Source organism: Homarus americanus, unplaced genomic scaffold (assembly GCF_018991925.1).
Source record: "Homarus americanus isolate GMGI-L3 unplaced genomic scaffold, GMGI_Hamer_2.0 scaffold51859, whole genome shotgun sequence".
NCBI classification, from domain to species: Eukaryota; Metazoa; Arthropoda; class Malacostraca; order Decapoda; family Nephropidae; genus Homarus; species Homarus americanus.
The window spans coordinates 9,933,394-9,951,045 of record NW_024711292.1 but is presented as its reverse complement, the minus strand read 5'-3'; positions in this window follow the sequence as shown (position 1 = coordinate 9,951,045).

Genomic DNA, 17,652 nt, shown 5'->3' with positions numbered 1-17,652 from the left:
TCCTGTTATAGAGCTCCCCACCTTGTGTTCCTCCTGTTAGAGCACTCACCTTGTGTTCCACCTGTTATAGAGCTCCCACCTTGTGTTCCCTCCCGTTAGAGAGCTCCTCACCTTGTGTTCCTCCTGTTAGAGCACTCACCTTGTGTTCCTCCTGTTAGAGCACTCACCTTGTGTTCCACCTGTTATAGAGCTCCCCACCTTCTGTTCCTCCTGTTAGAGAGCTCCTCACCTTGTGTTCCACCTGTTAGAGAGCTCCTCACCTTGGTTCCCTCCTGTTAGAGAGCTCCTCACCTTGGTTCCTCCTGTTAGAGAGCTCCTCACCTTGTGTTCCTCCTGTTAGAGCACTCACCTTGTGTTCCTCCTGTTAGAGCACTCACCTTGTGTTCCACCTGTTATAGAGCTCCCCACCTTGTGTTCCTCCTGTTAGAGCACTCACCTTGTGTTCCTCCTGTTAGAGCACTCACCTTGTGTTCCTCCTGTTAGAGCACTCACCTTGTGTTCCCTCCTGTTAGAGCACTCTCCTTGTTCCCTCCTGTTGAGACACCTCCGCCTTGTGTTCCTCCTGTTAGAGCACTCACCTTGTGTCCTCCTGTTAGAGCACTCACCTTGTGTTCCTCCTGTTAGAGCACTCACCTTGTGTTCCTCCTGTTAGAGCACTCTCCTTGTTTCCTCCTGTTAGAGCACTCACCTTGTGTTCCTCCTGGTAGAGCACTCACCTTGTGTTCCTCCTGTTATAGAGCTCCCCACCTTGTGTTCCTCCTGTTAGAGCACTCACCTTGTGTTCCACCTGTTATAGAGTCCCCACCTTGTGTTCCTCCTGTTAGAGCACTCACCTTGTGTTCCTCCTGTTAGAGCACTCACCTTGTGTTCCTCCTGTTAGAGCACTCACCTTGTGTTCCACCTGTTATAGAACTCCTCACCTTGTGTTCCTCCTGTTAGAGAGCTCCTCACCTTGTGTTCCTCCTGTTATAGAGCTCCCACCTTGTGTTCCTCCTGTTAGAGCACTCACCTTGTGTTCCACCTGTTATAGAGCTCCCCACCTTGTGTTCCTCCTGTTAGAGCACTCACCTTGTGTTCCTCCTGTTAGAGCACTCACCTTGTGTTCCACCTGTTATAGAACCCTCACCTTGTGTTCCTCCTGTTAGAGACCTCCCACCTTGTGTTCCACCTGTTATAGAACTCCTCACCTTGTGTTCCTCCTGTTATAGAGCTCCCACCTTCTGTTCCACCTGTTATAGAACTCCTCGCCTTGTGTTCCTCCTGTTAGAGAGCCTCACCTTGCCTCCATAGAGCTCCACCTTGTGTTCCACCTGTTATAGAACTCCTCACCTTGTGTTCCTCCCTGTAGAGAGCTCCTCACCTTGTGTTCCACCTGTTAGAGAGCTCCTCACCTTGTGTTCCACCTGTTAGAGCACTCCCTTGTGTTCCTCCTGTTAGAGAGCCCTCACCTGTGTTTCTCCTGTTAGAGAGCTCCTCACCTTGTGTTCCTCCCTATGAGCACTCTCCTTGTGTTCCTCCTGTTAGAGCACTCACCTTGTGTTCCAACTCCTGTTAGAGCACTCACCTTGTGTCCCTCCTGTTAGAGCACTCTCCTTGTGTTCCTCCTGTTAGAGCACTCTCCTTGTGTTCCTCCTGTTAGAGCACTCACCTTGTGTTCCTCCTGTTAGAGCACTCACCTTGTGTTCTCCTGTTAGAGCACTCTACTTGTGTTCCTCCTGTTAGAGCACTCTCCTTGTGTTCCTCCTGTTAGAGCACTCACCTTGTGTTCCTCCTGTTAGAGCACTCACCTTGTGTTCCAACTCCTGTTAGAGCACCTCACCTTGTGTTCCTCCTGTTAGAGCACTCTCCTTGTGTTCCTCCTGTTAGAGCACTCACCTTGTGTTCCTCCTGTTAGAGAGCTCCTCACCTTGTGTTCCTCCTGTTAGAGCACTCACCTTGTGTTCCTCCTGTTAGAGAGCTCCTCACCTTGTGTTCCTCCTGTTAGAGGGCTCCTTACCTTGTGTTCCTCCTGTTAGAAAGTTCCTCACCTTGTGGTCCTTCTATTAGAGCACCCCTCACCTTTTCTTCCTCCTTTTAGATTACTCCTCACTTTCTTCCTTTTAGATTATTCCTCACTTTGTCTTCCTTTTGTTAATATGTCCCTAACATTGTCTTCCTCATGTTAGAGTGCCGCTCATATTCTTTCTGTTAATATGCCCCTCAGCTTGTTTTCCTCTTGCTAGAGCACCTCTCACCTTACCCCCACCTGTTATTGGCCCCTCATCTCACCTTTGTGTGTGTGTGCGCGCGTGTGCTTGCACACAGGGTGGTGAAATGCATCTAGTGTGGGAGCATTATGTTAGTGTTACGATGCAAGCACTGCTTGCTCCCTTTCGATTTCAGATACCGCCTCTGGCTAGCCCTCATGGCGAACAGGGAAGCAACTTGCATAAGTTTTCCACCGGCAAGTACACAGCCTCTTCACCATGAAGACCCCCGCTGTGCCTCCTCGTGGCAACACACGGTAACTAGGTGCCTTGTGGGCCCAGGCTAGACCAGCAGGGGATCTCGGAGTAACAGGGGGGCCCCAGAGGGATGGCGCATAGACCCACTGGCATGTGGGCATGTCCTGGCGCCTACCAACCATTGCCCCGCTGCCTTGTGGATTAACTTTGGTAGGTATAAGGCTACGGGAGTAAACCCCGAACGAAAAATCTGCAGTGGAGCCCAGCATCAGGCAGACATGCTTACAGAGCTCCAACAAGACCCCAATGGCGGTATAGGCGGAAGAGGTGCCCACCATGGGAACCCAACGACTACACCAGTGGATGAAGGCAATGCCTGATGGACAGGCTGCTAAAGCGAAACCCAACAAACAGGGCTATCGGCAGTCCATTGCAACTCTCCCTCTCCCCAGTCATTGCAACAGTTGCACCACTGGATCAGGAAAAGGGAGAGCCTAGATGTGTGGTTGCAACATGCGCTTCTGCCTCACGACATAAATCAACTCATACGCAGCCATCGTCCAGCTCAGCTCATCATACCTCTCATCATCATCAAAACCCCTATACCCCCAAAAGTCCCATGGCGACTGACAAGTGGTGATGGGGACAGCTGTTGGTCTCTAGTCGCAACTGGGCGGCACAGATAAGTGATCGTTTATGCACTGTGATCTTGGCAGCAGTGCAATCCGGTCCTGTCTGTGCGACTGAGCAGCACTTTCAAGGAGCCAATCTGCTCACCCCACATAGGGAGGGGGGCTAGAAAAAGTGCCCTAAACATAGCCTGATTAAAAACACCAACTTGACTGGGCAACCGCACCCAGTAAGTCATCCTTATGCGGTAAAAATCACGATCAAAATCACAGATCCACACAAAAACAAACTATACAACCTCTTATGGTCACTGCATGTAATGTCAGGACCCTTCTGGATACTGACACAAATGAATGTCCTGAAAGAAAAACCGCCCTTGTGGCAAAAGAGCTGGCTAGGAATATCTTCGACATAGCAGCCATTTATGAGTCCCGGCTCCCAGACGAGGTTCAACTCACAGAGAGGGGGTCTGGCTGTACCTTCTTCTGGAAGGGCAAGCCCGCTGCGTAGAGAACCCACATTTATGGAGTTGGTTTTGCCATCTGCCAACGCATCCTACACAGGCTAACTGAAATACCTATTGGGATCAATGAGTGCCTCATGACGCTCCGAGTCCCACTGAATCATTCACGTCATGCCTTTTTCATCAGTGCATACTCCCCAACACTGGATGCAGAGGATGACATCAAGGAGGCCTTTTACGTCAACCTGGAGAGAGTGCTAACCTTTATCCCCAGAGAAGATAAGGTTATGCTCCTTGGTGACTTCAGTGCTAGAGTTGGCAGGGAACCATAGTGAGAAATGGACTAGGTAAGTGTAATCCCAATGGCCTACTCCTACTCAGCAAGTGTGCTGCACACAACCTTGCTATCACCAACATCTTGTTAAGGCAGGCCGACAAGTTCAAGGGATCGTGGCAACACCCACGATCCAAACACTGGCATCTCATTGACTGTATCATTGTCAGAGAAAGAGATCGCCGAGTTGTCCTCATCCCCGTGCCATGCGTGGCTCAGACCACTGCGACACTGATCATCGGCTCGTCAGAGCCAAGCTCTCATTTCACGTCGCTCCAAAACGACGAAGGCAGCAAGCCTCCAGAAAAGGTTTTAACTCTTTAGTGTCTGGAGGATCCAGCGATAGCTCATGCTCTCTAAGAGCAGCTCGAACATGGGCTGATAAACAACCCGACAACAAACAACACAAATCCCAGTGCTGAATGGGATATCCTCAACACTGTCATAAAAAAACCTGCAGAGAGAGCCTTGGCCAGATCGAAAGAATACACCAGAACTGGTTTGATGAAAATGACCTGGCCATCAATGTACTCATAGATGATAAATGTGCTGCTTTAACTGACTGGCAGAACAACCCTCAGTCTCGGACCAAATCTGATACCTTCGACAAGAAGAAATCGGCGGGTCAGCAGGAACTTTGCAACATGAAGAACGACTGGTTTAAAATTAAAACATGTGAAACAGAAAAATTTGTAGAACAGCACAAGATGGGCGTATTTTTCAATTCCACTAAAAGATTTTATGGGCCAATCACTTGTGGCGCTGTCCCCCTCCTCTCATCCGATTGTTACTCCATAATAAAAGGTGATGAAGGCCTCCTTCAGTGCTGGAAAGAGCACTATCATTCACTGCTCAACCGAAACACCGACGTGGATATGATGACTACCCAGCAGGTCCTCAGCATCCAGAGCTGACTCACCTCAGCTATCCTCCATCTCTGGATGAGGTAGCTACTGCCATCAAACAGATGAAAAATAACAAAGCCTCAGGGCCTGATGGAATCCCAGCCGAAGTGTATAAAGTAGAAGGACCTCTTCTTACCAGCCGTCTCTACTCTCTCCTGGAGAATATCTGGGAAAAGGAGGAAATCCCCCAAGGTCTTAAAGACGCCTCCGTCGTAAATATTTATAAGAACAAGGGAGGCCGGCCAGACTGTGGCAACTACAGCGGGATCTCGCTGCTGTCCGTAGCTGGCAAGTTTATCGCCCAAGTCCTCCTAAACAGACTTCTTCCTGAGGCAGAAAACTTCCTACCAGAGGCTCAATGTGGCTTTAGGCCATGCCGTGGCACCACTGACATGATCTTTGCTGCCCATCAGATACAGGAAAAAGTGCAGAGAACAGTGTCGTGACCTGTACATGGCTTTCATCGACTCTAACCACGGCCTTCGACTCGGTCAACAGGGCAGCTCTCTGGTGGACCCTCAGCCGTTTTGGCTGCCCACCAGAATTCATCGTCATTGTGAGGCAACTCCACGATGGCATGAACGGCAGTGTCCTGCACAATGGCACCCTGTCTGAGTTCTTCCCCATCCAAACGGTGGTTAAACAAGGGTGTGTAGTGGCAGTAACTCTCTTTTCCATTTTGTTGACTGCCTTCCTTACTCGTGCCAGTGCCAATTTAGCCGGCTGGGTGGACATCGCGTGCAGAATGAAGGGTCTTTTCAACGTACGACGATTCTAGGCAGGAACAAAGGTGTCAGCAGCTTCCATTATTGAGCTTCAGAATGCAAATGACCTCACCCTTGTTGCTCACACTGAATGCTACCTACAGGAGATCCTAAACACCTACGCAGATACGTATGCACACTTCGGCCTTGAGGTGAATGTACGAAAGACTTAAATTCTCTTTCAACCTGCCCCTGGTTCAGCCACACCTCCACCATCCATCCAGCTTAACGGTACTACCCTTCTAATGTTACCCACTTTCGGTATCTCGGCTCCCACCTGTTCACCACCGAGGACATCGATGAAGAGATTCAGCATTGGATCAGAAGTGCATGTCAATCCTTTGGGACACTCCGTACCCCTGTCTTCAGCTGTAGAGAGCTGAAATTATCTACAAAGTTACATTTATATCGAGCAGTGGTCCTCCCCACCCTGCTATAAGGCAGCGAGACATGGGCCACATACAGGAGGCACATCAAGGCACTTGAAAACTTTCACCAATGTATTCTGAGTTCCATCCGTATTTGCTGGGAAGACAAGAGAACAAATGTCACTATTCTTGCTTTCACCAACTGTAGGAGCATCGAGGCTACCATTATCCATGAACAACTACTTGGACTGGCCATGTTACCTGCATGAACGAGAGTAGACTGCCAAAGCAGCTACTTTTTGAGTCACCTAACAAATAGTAAACATAACGCTGACAGGCAACTGAAGAGGTATTAGGATCGTTTTAAGACAAACCTGAAAAGTGCTAAATCGTCCCCCTCACCTGGGAGGCAATTACTCCACACCGTAACGTTTGGAGGATCACCACACAAGAAGGTGTCAATACTTACGAGTTAGCCTAACTGCATAACGAGGCAGACAAGCGCTAATGCTGGAAAGAGACTGCCGCCGCTCCTCCCACACTAGATGTAGCCCCCCACATGTGCAACTTCTGTGATCGACTCTGCGGTCCCGTATCGGCCTTTTTAGTCACCTCAGAACTCACCAACCTAGGCGACATCCTTAATAACTCATATCATTGTATCATAGCTGGATGAACGTCATACTCGATTCCGAGTGACAGCAAAGTAGTAGTAGTAGTAGTGTGTGTGTGTGTGTGTGTGTGCGCGCGCGCGCGTCCCTCATCTCGCCAGTCAGGACACCTAATCCACCTACATTCCCTAGGTTTACTGCAGTTACCTGTACACCCCCCCCTTCCCCAGCTCCTCTCCGGCTGCCTGGGATATATTTACTCACCTTACCCACATGTCACTGTACTGACACTCACCTGTCACTGTACCGACACTCACCTGTTCCTGTACCGACACTCGCCTGTCACTGTACCGACTCTCTCACCTGTCACTGTACCGACTCTCTCACCTGTCACTGTACCGACTCTCACCTGTCCCTGTATCGACACTCGCCTGTCCCTATACCGACACTCACCTGTGGTGTGCCGACACTCACGTGTCACTGTACCGACACTCACCTGTCCCTGTACCGACACTCACCTGTGGTGTGCCGACATTTACTCACAGGACAAATGCTTAAAACATTAATGGAAGGGAAGCAAATGGTCACAACTTTTTGTAAAAATTTATTTGCAAATCACAATTTATAAAAACCAGTATACAAATTATATGGTAACATTGTTACTATACGTTTTATAATCTTTATTGGCAAATCATATGTTAAAAATGTCACAGTATATTAAAATTATAACTACCCCAAGCGGATGCAGTGCCCTCTTGCTGCTAGGAAGCCCTTCAGTGTTCTATGGCCCACTACGTAATGTACGCAAAGTGTGTGAAGTCTCTTCTGCAGCTCCATGCAATCCCTTCGTTGTCGCTGACAAGAGCATAGTTCTTGTGCAGATCATCGACCGCAGTCCAGAATGAGGGATGTTGATGACCAATGAGCTTTGAGAGTGATGTGTTCCATCCTTCACAGATATTATTTGTTTGTCGTAGCTGCTCCTCTGCTGCATAGGCCACAATGCGCTGACGTTCTCCAGGACCAGTTTCGTGAATGAGTAAAGGTCTTGGAGTCGATTCCCCAGTAAGTGTCCACTCTTCAGCGATGATGAGTTCTGGCAGTGTTGCTGGGTCCTTAGGGAGATATCCACGTCGCTGACGTTGCAGGTCTGTCTTACAACTGCTGATGTTTCCAATGTTATCACGGACATCGTCTGTTGCATGAAGTGAAGCTTCAGTTACCGGTAGTATCTGATTTGGTCTATTCCTTGATTGCGTTGCCTTTGCCTTCATTGTAGTTCGTAGTTTTGTGACTTCTACACCTGTCCTGTCTGGTGGATGGTTGTGGATGACGTGAGATCTTGCATTTTCAACGGTGTCATCAGTTGTTAGGCCTCCTTTGCATTTGGGTGCTCTCTGAGGGATACACTGCCATCTTATCCAGCTTTTGTAGCTCCCCTTCTTTACATACACGTAGCCATCAAGGCCAAGTTTGTCTCTACCACTGTATGTTTTGATGATCTCCATACTGACTGCGACTGACTGACGTACAAAACATCTAGGAACCAACAGATAATCTCTGTCCGAGGCTTCAATCCATGATCCGAAGCACTGAAGCTTCGGGCAGAGGTTATCTGTTGCCACTGTTAGATTGTTTGTCACTGTACCGACACTCACATGTGGTGTGGCGACACTCACCTGTGGTGTGCCGACACGCACCTGTCACCTACTAGCCTTGAACCTCGCGTATTGATTTCAATTTTCACCCATTGCCACGCCTGACACCTGTGGGTATTAGTTCAGCTGCTAATTCACTTTCTCGTTTTCTCATTTGGCATGCACTATGTGGACTCGTTCATGGCTCACAAGTCACAACTGACACCTCTCGTCCTATCCGTCGGCCCAGCTCTCTTCCCTTGCTTGGGCTGTCAGCTCTGTTAGCTGTTGTGGTAAGTCATTATGGGTCCGATTGCTTGCCACTGACAGGATGCCATTTCCGCCGTAGCCGGTAGTTGACTTTTTGATTATTCGTCTTTGTTAGTTGATTTTTATTTGTAAGCTTTATACTGTATATAAAGCCTTAGAGTTTTATACCTCCTGCCGTACTACCTCCTCCTTCTCCTGTTCTTCCTCTTCTTCCTCTATGCTTATATTTCCTCCCGTGGTCTTCAACTGTTAAGTGTCACTTGTATTAACCCAGAATTATTCTGTGAAAAGTGAATCGTCAGTAAAACTTTTTGGTGTTATGTCATGACTGAGGGGACGCCTGGCTCTACAAACGCGGCAGTAAAAACAATATTAAACAGTCCATTAAGTTTTCGTACGGACAACAACAACAACATTATTTAGCTAGTACAAAATGTGTTAGCTAGTATAAGATATGTTAGCTAGTATAAAATGACTTTAATAGTGAGTGATCTTTAAAACGGAGAAAATGCTTTGGTCCTTATTAAAATGGTGGATGGTGACGCAGTTCTCAATCACTCCACTTCTCTTCTTCATGTAAAGAATTTTTTTTGATAATAGTAAGCTATATGTAATGCATTAGTAGCCTGAATATAGCTTTTTATATGAAGTCATATATAGTAATAGCAGCTTGAATATAGCAGCGTGAGATATAGCAGTAGTACCTTGAAAATAACTGTGTGGAGGTGTCTAAGTGTGGCATTATCTCTTAAACGTAGAGCTGTAATTTGAATAGTGTATATCAATTAATGGTTACAAAGTGTATGTAAATCAGATGTAGCAGCTGCTTCGCCAGCTAATAAAAACTGTGTCAATATTTATAGCATTGCAAAAGAGTTTGTCTATGTTGGTGTTTTTTTTTTAATTAAAACTGATCGCGCTAGCCACTGCAATGGCTTGTTCTAAGTGTCATCGTGATCACTCTTGAAGTGGTGGACATATTTACTTAAAACATGATAGGGGATGTGGTTCCCCAAGAACATGGGCGTTGGGTGTGATACGATTGCTTTAGGGATACATTGAGTTAAGCTCTAGCTAGGGCCTAGGACCGTCACTAGTTGAACGTATAAAGTCTAGACCGCACAGTACGTGTTTTGGCCAAAGGGGGGTAACAAACATTATTGTACTCTGTAACCATTTCATTGTATTCTGTAAGTGCCCATGACTACTTAAGTGAGAATGATTAGTTAGTTTAACAACTTTTTGGGGGGTGGTGCAGATTGAGGTACAATTATGCCTAATCTGATAAGTTGAGTTAGGTCTTGACACTGAGGGAGGGTGTTATCACTGACACGCAGGGCACAGGTTTATACACAAAAGGAGATAAGAGGGTAGATCATATTCATTAGTGTCATATTATAATTGAGCACTATGCAATGTGAACTAACAAATTTAGGATAATCTGCCAACATATCTTCAAGGACTGCTGATTCAATGTAGTATTATATAGTTCATGATAAAATTGTGTCACATCTTTTAATATAAATTTCAAGAGTACTGTAAGCTTTAATAATGGTGGTGAGGATCTCTTTATTTTTTTTACAAATGCTGTAAAGGCGTATAGAGACGAGAGTAATGCCGTTATGATGTGAACAAAAGGTTGAAGATATGTGAAAGAGGATAATATAAACTTATGTGGTATTATGGCATGGGAAAACCGCTGTAGCTAATCTGGTGTTGATAATGAGGTTAATTTTATTGTTTTTACTGGCGGTGTTTATGTTTTTTTGTCGTTGGTGGTTTTCGTAATGTTGTTGGTTTTATTACTGCAGTGTTATTATATTTGAGGATTTTGTTACTATTGTTAATTTTGTTGACAATGTCCTCTCGTGACCCGATATTCACCCTCTCAATTCAATTGTAATTCCGACGTTGGATCAGTAAGGCTGAAACGACACCACAGAGAGGGAGAGTTCATATTGGTAGAGACGCAGGTAGTTACGTGGGACAAGAAAGAATACATTTTGGAGGGAGGGAGGGCGGGAGTGACAGACCGACAAGAGAGAGAGAGAGAGAGCAGGTATGTACGAAGGAAGAAAGGAAGTGGATATAAAGGAAGGAGATTTAGATGGAAAGGAGGGAGAGGAGGTAGAGTTGGATAGAGATAAGACGACGGAAAGCGGGAAAGAGGACGGAGTTACTAAGGAGAGGAGATTGCCCGGTGTTCGTGCTGGGCAAGGAGAAAGGTGAGATATATTTGTTAGGGAGCTGATAACGGGCAATAAAACCCAGGAAGTGAGTGGGTCGTAAAAGGCGTTAGCTATCAGTATGCTGAATAAGCAAACTCTGCTTGTGGTGGTGGTGGTGTTGGTGTTGGCTTGTAGGCCATTATACTCCTGCCACCTGCTGATGTGTGGGGGTGCGCTGGCCCAAATCTAATCCTATGTTAATATATATATTTTTTTTTTACTTGGCTTGTAATTATAAATGGTAAACGATGACCTTGATTATTACACATGTTACTCATGTATGTACACACACACACACACTATTTATGTTGTAGCTTCCTCTTGCTTGACACATATGAGAGTGAAACTTTTGCTTAAGTATGCCTCTTGTGTTCAGCGTCTTGGTTAAGGAATCATATAGTTCTCTCTCTCCAGTGTGTGTGTGTGTGTGTCTGTGTGTGTGTGTGTGTGTGTAAAAATAATAATAGTAATAATAATAATAGTAATAATAATAATTAACGGTTTATTAAGATAACATGGCAACCCGAAGACTGAAAATATACGATGAACAGAGATGATAAGTAACATACGGTGGAATCGGGGAGTGGGTCACTTGATTGACAAAAGCTTTCAATACAGAAACATAAGAGTCAACATATAGATTAACTGTAGATCTGGTACTGTGGGAGCTGGTCTTGTAGACATTCTTGTGACCTGATGTCGGCGCCAAGCCTGGCTGTTAAGCCGTTACCTCAGTACAGCTGCAGATGTGTGTGTGTGTGTGTGATATATATTTCGAATATTGCCATAGACAGTAGCTAATTTACCACGCATCCCCATACTCATGATGTGAGCGACAGCCCAAAAAGGATGACAGTGTAGATGTCAGAGAGAGCGCTTATCTAACTCCAATGGTCAGGATATTATGGCTTTGAATGCTAGAGTATTTTTAGTACAGTGCGTTGATTGTTTAGTTCTGTACAAAGGAGTTTACTTATGGTAAGGGTGTGGGGGGGTCGGGGTCATACAACACAACCCCACTGTTGTCCAGACCAGTGAGGGGAAATAGTCGTTGTGGCAGCGACCACTTAACTCGAGTTGAAACTTGGAATAAACAACAACACGCTTTGTGGTGTAACATATGCTAGAGAGAGAGATCAATGAATGAAGTAGTTTGGATGTTTGTTGTTCCATCCTCGGGACTGATGCGTCTATGAGTGGAACTATTACTTAAGCCTCTTGTGTTCAGCGTCTTGGTTAAGGGGTCAAAGAGTCTCTCTCTCTCTCTCTCTCTCTCTCTCACACACACACACATTCTCACTGTGTTTTAACTGAGGAGACCAGATTTACTCTCCATCTGTTTGTTAGTCCGTCTGTGTATATGTTAGCTTTCCTAAATTCCATAATCTAACTCTTAAGCTTGTGCGACTCCCGTTATTACCAACCAAAACCCACAGCTTGAAAGTCCAGATTTCTCGTCCTTGGTGGCTGGAACATAATAAATAGTTGAAAACCTTCCCTGTCGGAATCGTAGTCCATAAAAAAGTGGGTACTTGAGGCGTTAGGTGCCACTCAAGTCTGAAGGGTAGAGAGTATTGCTCGACCACTGTCAGAGGCCCTCATTACTTCTGTTATTTTCCAGTTCAACCACCTGAGTTACCGGTCGCCTCCACCTCTTGTTGAGAAGTATGGTAATTGTATACCTCTATGAGAATAAAGAGAAACTTGTTTGGTGTTGTGACAACTGGGTGATGCTGGATTGAGTCATTCAGTGAGAGTAGTCGCGTTTATTACTTTGATAGCTTGAAAGTGTGAACTTAACCCCACCACCCCACAGTGTCATCCTCATACACTAGGGGTTATAATGCTATTCGTTTCCTTTATTTTTAGCTCGATCATTGAGTTATTCCTTTGTTTTCTCTTATCACATAACCATGTGTTACTGAATTGCGATGCCAGTACTATTTCCATTTCTTATGTATATTTTTAGCATACTTTTGAATTTATTTAAGCAGGATTTGATTGTTAGAACCATAACTTCACATTTTTATTAGGTAAATCATGTATGGCCTAGAGCCCTCGACCCTGCAGGTTTATTGTCAGTGGAACTGTTATGTTCTTCTCTGCTGCTGTGGTTGTGGTAGAATACATGACCGCATTTTACTTAGTGAACTGGGGATGATTGTCAGCTGATGGCTTGCTGTGTCAGGCAAATCCTTATCTCATCCTTAGGCAGTAATCAGTATATGGTGTTGGTGTATCTACTCTGTTTAGCTGGGGCGGCACTGGAGTTAATTAAAGGTGGGTCACTTGACCTTATATGCTCTTGTATCCATCCATTTGTTACTGTGGGACCCCTTAAGTTAATGTATTAATTAAGAAGGGAAATGAAAAGAGATGTCTTCCAAGTTAAATTTATTCAGCAAAGACGTGATATGAAGTGATATGTGTTCGTCCTATTTTTAACTATAGATACCGTGGGGAGGGGGGGGGGGTTCACTGTACACCCGTGCAACTATAGAAAAAACAACAACATTAAATACACGTTACCACGCCTCAGTGAGATACGCCACAGGTCCATCCAGAAACCGCCTCACTAAATCACACCCAATGCTAAACTGCTTGTATTTCTAACACTGCTCACCAGCTGCCGAGAACACATTCTGAGTGTCCAATCAGCGCCCGCTTTTTTTTTAATTCTCCTGGCTTTCTTTTTTTCTGATTGGTTAGTTCACGATATGGCCGTAGTCACGTCAGTTGCTGGGCGGAGCCTCCTATCCTCATGAGTTCTCCCCATGACACCCGATACAGGCCTACATCTGTTTTTCCTTGAGAGGGTTACGAATTGGGTCATCTGGTCGGAAGGGGCTATAAACATAGGCATGTGTGGGCGTAGGTGTGTGTGAGCGTCCCTATTATTACATGACCCCTCCACGGCCGATATTTGAAAATTGTCATGTTTTGTAAAAATAAGTTGCAATTTTCAATCCTAAGCCTAGCTAACTTATCATAACCCCCAAGTGTACATAATGAACTATTTTTCTCAATCGAACTGAATGAATTACAACTACAACACTATAGAAAATCAACACTCAATACCATAATTCTGGCTTTAACCAAATCAGACATCATATACTGGTAGGTGTATTTTGTTACCATCGAGGGCCGGTCATTTGCAAATAAAGGTACACCTCCATTTTAATCTCTATCATGGCTTGGGTTGTACATCAACAAGAAAAAATTCCCAAGTTATCGGTATTGACGACTAGGTACACTTCAAACAAACCCTAAAACTTGTCAACCAAAATCAATCACACAAAGGTATATATTGTATTTCATTCGTGGGAAGAATCAACAACAATTGCCCTTCGACTGAAGACTAAACAAATGACAGACAACGAAAAATTAGTGGACTTCCCCAACCTGTAAACATCGTATCATACAATAAAATCACATTATCAATGGTCGGTAAAATTTTACATTACCTGAGTACTGAGGATCTATTACTGGGATCACAAGAAGGGCAATTAAAAAGAAACACACACACAAGAAGGGCAATTAAAAGAAACACACACACACAAGAAGGGCAATTAAAAAGAAACACACATACAAGAAGGGCAATTAAAAAAAACACACACACACACACACAACACACACACACACACACACACACAAGAAGGGCAATTAAAGAACACACACACAAGAAGGGCAATTAAAAGAAACACACACACACACAAGAAGGGCAATTAAAAAGAAACAACACACACAAGAAGGGCAATAAAGAAACACAAACAAGAAGGCAATTAAAAAAACACACACAAGAAGAAAAAATAAACACAAAAGAAGAGAATTAAAATAAACACACACAAGGGCATAAAAGAAACACACATACAAGAAGGCAATTAAAAAAACACACACACAAGAAGGGCAATTAAAAGAAACACACACAAGAAGGGTAATTAAAAGAAACACACACACACAAGAAGGCAATTAAAAGAAACACACACACACAAGAGCAATTAAAAAAAACACACAAAAGCAATTAAAAGAAACACACACAAGAAGGGCAATTAAAAGAAACACACACACAAGAAGGGCAATAAAAGAAACACACACAAGAAGGGCAATTTAAAAGAAACACACACACAAGAAGGGCAATAAAAAGAAACACACACACAAGAACGGCAATTAAAAAGAAACACACACACACAAGAACGGTAATTAAAAAAGAAACACACACAAACACAAGAAGGGCAATTAAAAAGAAACACACACACACAAGAAGGGCAATTAAAAGAAAACACACACAAGAAGGCAATTAAAAAGAAACACAAGAAGGCCAATTAAAAAGAAACACACACAAGAAGGGCAATTAAAAAGAAACACACACACAAGAAGGGCACTAAAAGAAACACACACAAGAAGGGCAATGAAAAGAAACACACACACAAGAAGGCAATTAAAATAAACACACACAAGAAGGAATTAAAAAAAACACACACAAGAAGAGATTAAAAAACACACACACAAGAAGGGCAATAAAAAGAAACGCACACACAAGAAGGGCAATTAAAAAGAAACACACACAAGAAGGGCAATTAAAAAAAGAAACACACAAGAAGGGCAATTAAAAAGAAACACACACAAGAAGGGGCAATTAAAAGAAACACACACACACAAGAAGGCAATTTAAAAAGAAACACACACACAAGAAGGGCAATTAAAAAGAAACACACACAAGAAGGGCAATTAAAAGAAACACACACACAAGAAGGGCAATTACAAAGAAACACACACACACACAAAGAAGGGCAATTAAAAAGAAACACACACAAGAAAGGCAATTAAAAGAAACACACACACAAGAAGGGCAATTAAAAGAAACACAACACAAGAAGGCAATTAAAAGAAAACACACACACAAGAAGGGCAATTAAAAAGAAACACACACACAAGGGCAATTAAAAGAAACACACACAAGAAGGGCAATTAAAAAGAAACACACACAAGAAGGCACTAAAAAGAAAACACACAAGAAGGGAATTAAAAGAAACACACACACAAGAAGGAAATTAAAAAGAAACACACACACACAAGAAGGCAATAAAGAAACACACACACAAGAAGGGCAATTAAAAGAAACACACACACAAGAAGGCAATTAAAAGAAACACACACACAAGAAGGGCAATTAAAAGAAACACACACACAAGAAGGGTAATTAAAAGAAACACACACACACAAGAAGGGCAATTAAAAGAAACACACACACAAGAAGGGCAATTAAAAGAAACACACACAAGAAGGGCACTAAAAAGAAACACACACAAGAAGGGCAATTAAAAAGAAACACACACAAGAAGGGCAATTAAAGAAACACACACAAGAAGGGCAATTAAAAGAAACACACAAGAAGGGCAATTAAAAGAAACACACACAAGAAGGGCAATTAAAAAAAAAACACACACAAGAAGGCAATTAAAAGAAACACACACACAAGAAGGGCATTAAAAGAAACACGCACACAAGAAGGGTAATTAAAAAGAAACACACACAAGAAGGGCAATTAATAAGAAACACACACAAGAAGGCAATTAAAAGAAACACAAGAAGGCAATTAAAAGAAACACAAGAAGGGCAATTAAAAAGAAACACACACAAGAAGAGCAATTAAAAGAAAAACACACACACACAAGAAGGGCAATTAAAAAGAAAACACACACAAGAAGGGCAATTAAAAAGAAACACACACATAAGAAGGGCAATTAATAGAAACACACACACAAGAAGGGCAATTAAAAGAAACACACACACACAAGAAGGGCAATTAAAGAAACACACACACCTAAGAAGGGCAAAAAAGAAACACACACACCCAAGAAGGGTACTAAAAAGAAACACACACACACAAGAAGGGCAATTAAAAAGAAACACACACAGGAAGGGCAATTAAAAGAAACACACACACACACACACACACACAAGAAGGGCAATTAAAAGAAACACACACACCCAAGAAGGGCAATTAAAGAAACACACACACCCAAGAAGGGCAATTAAAAGAAACACACACACACACACACACACAAGAAGAGCAATTAAAAAGAAACACACACACACAAGAAGGGCAATTAAAAGAAAACACACACACACAAAAAGGGTACTAAAAGAAACACACACACACACACAAGAAGGGATAAAGAAACACACACACCCAAGAAGGAAATTAAAAAGAAAACACACACACAAGAAGGCAATTAAAAGAAACACACACACACACACAAGAAGGGCAATTAAAGAAACACACACCAAGAAGGCACTTAAAAGAAAACACACACACAAGAACGGCAATTAAAAAGAAACACACACACACAAGAAAGGTAATTAAAAGAAACACACACAAACAAGAAGGCAATTAAAAAGAAAACACACACACACAAGAAGGGCAATTAAAAGAAACACACACACACAAGAAGGGCAATTAAAAAGAAACACAAGAAGGGACTAAAAAGAAACACAAGAAGGGCAATTAAAAAGAAACACACACACAAGAAGGGCAATTAAAAGAAACACACACAAGAAGGGCAATGAAAAGAAACACACACACAAGAAGGGAACTAAAATAAAACACACACAAGAAGGGCAATTACAAGAAACACACACACAAGAAGAGCAATTAAAAGAAAACACACACACAAGAAGGGCAATTAAAAAGAAAACGCACACACACAAGAAGGGCAATTAAAAAGAAACACACACAAGAAGGGCAATTAAAAAGAAACACACAAGAAGGGGCAATTAAAAAGAAACACACACACAAGAAGGGCAATTAAAAGAAACACACACACACAAGAAGACAAAAGAAAAACACACACAAGAAGGGCAATTAAAGAAACACACACAAGAAGGGCAATTAAAACACACACACACACACAAGAAGGGCAATTAAAAGAAACACACACAAGAAGGGCACTACAAAGAAACACACACACACACAAGAAGGCAATTAAAAAGAAACA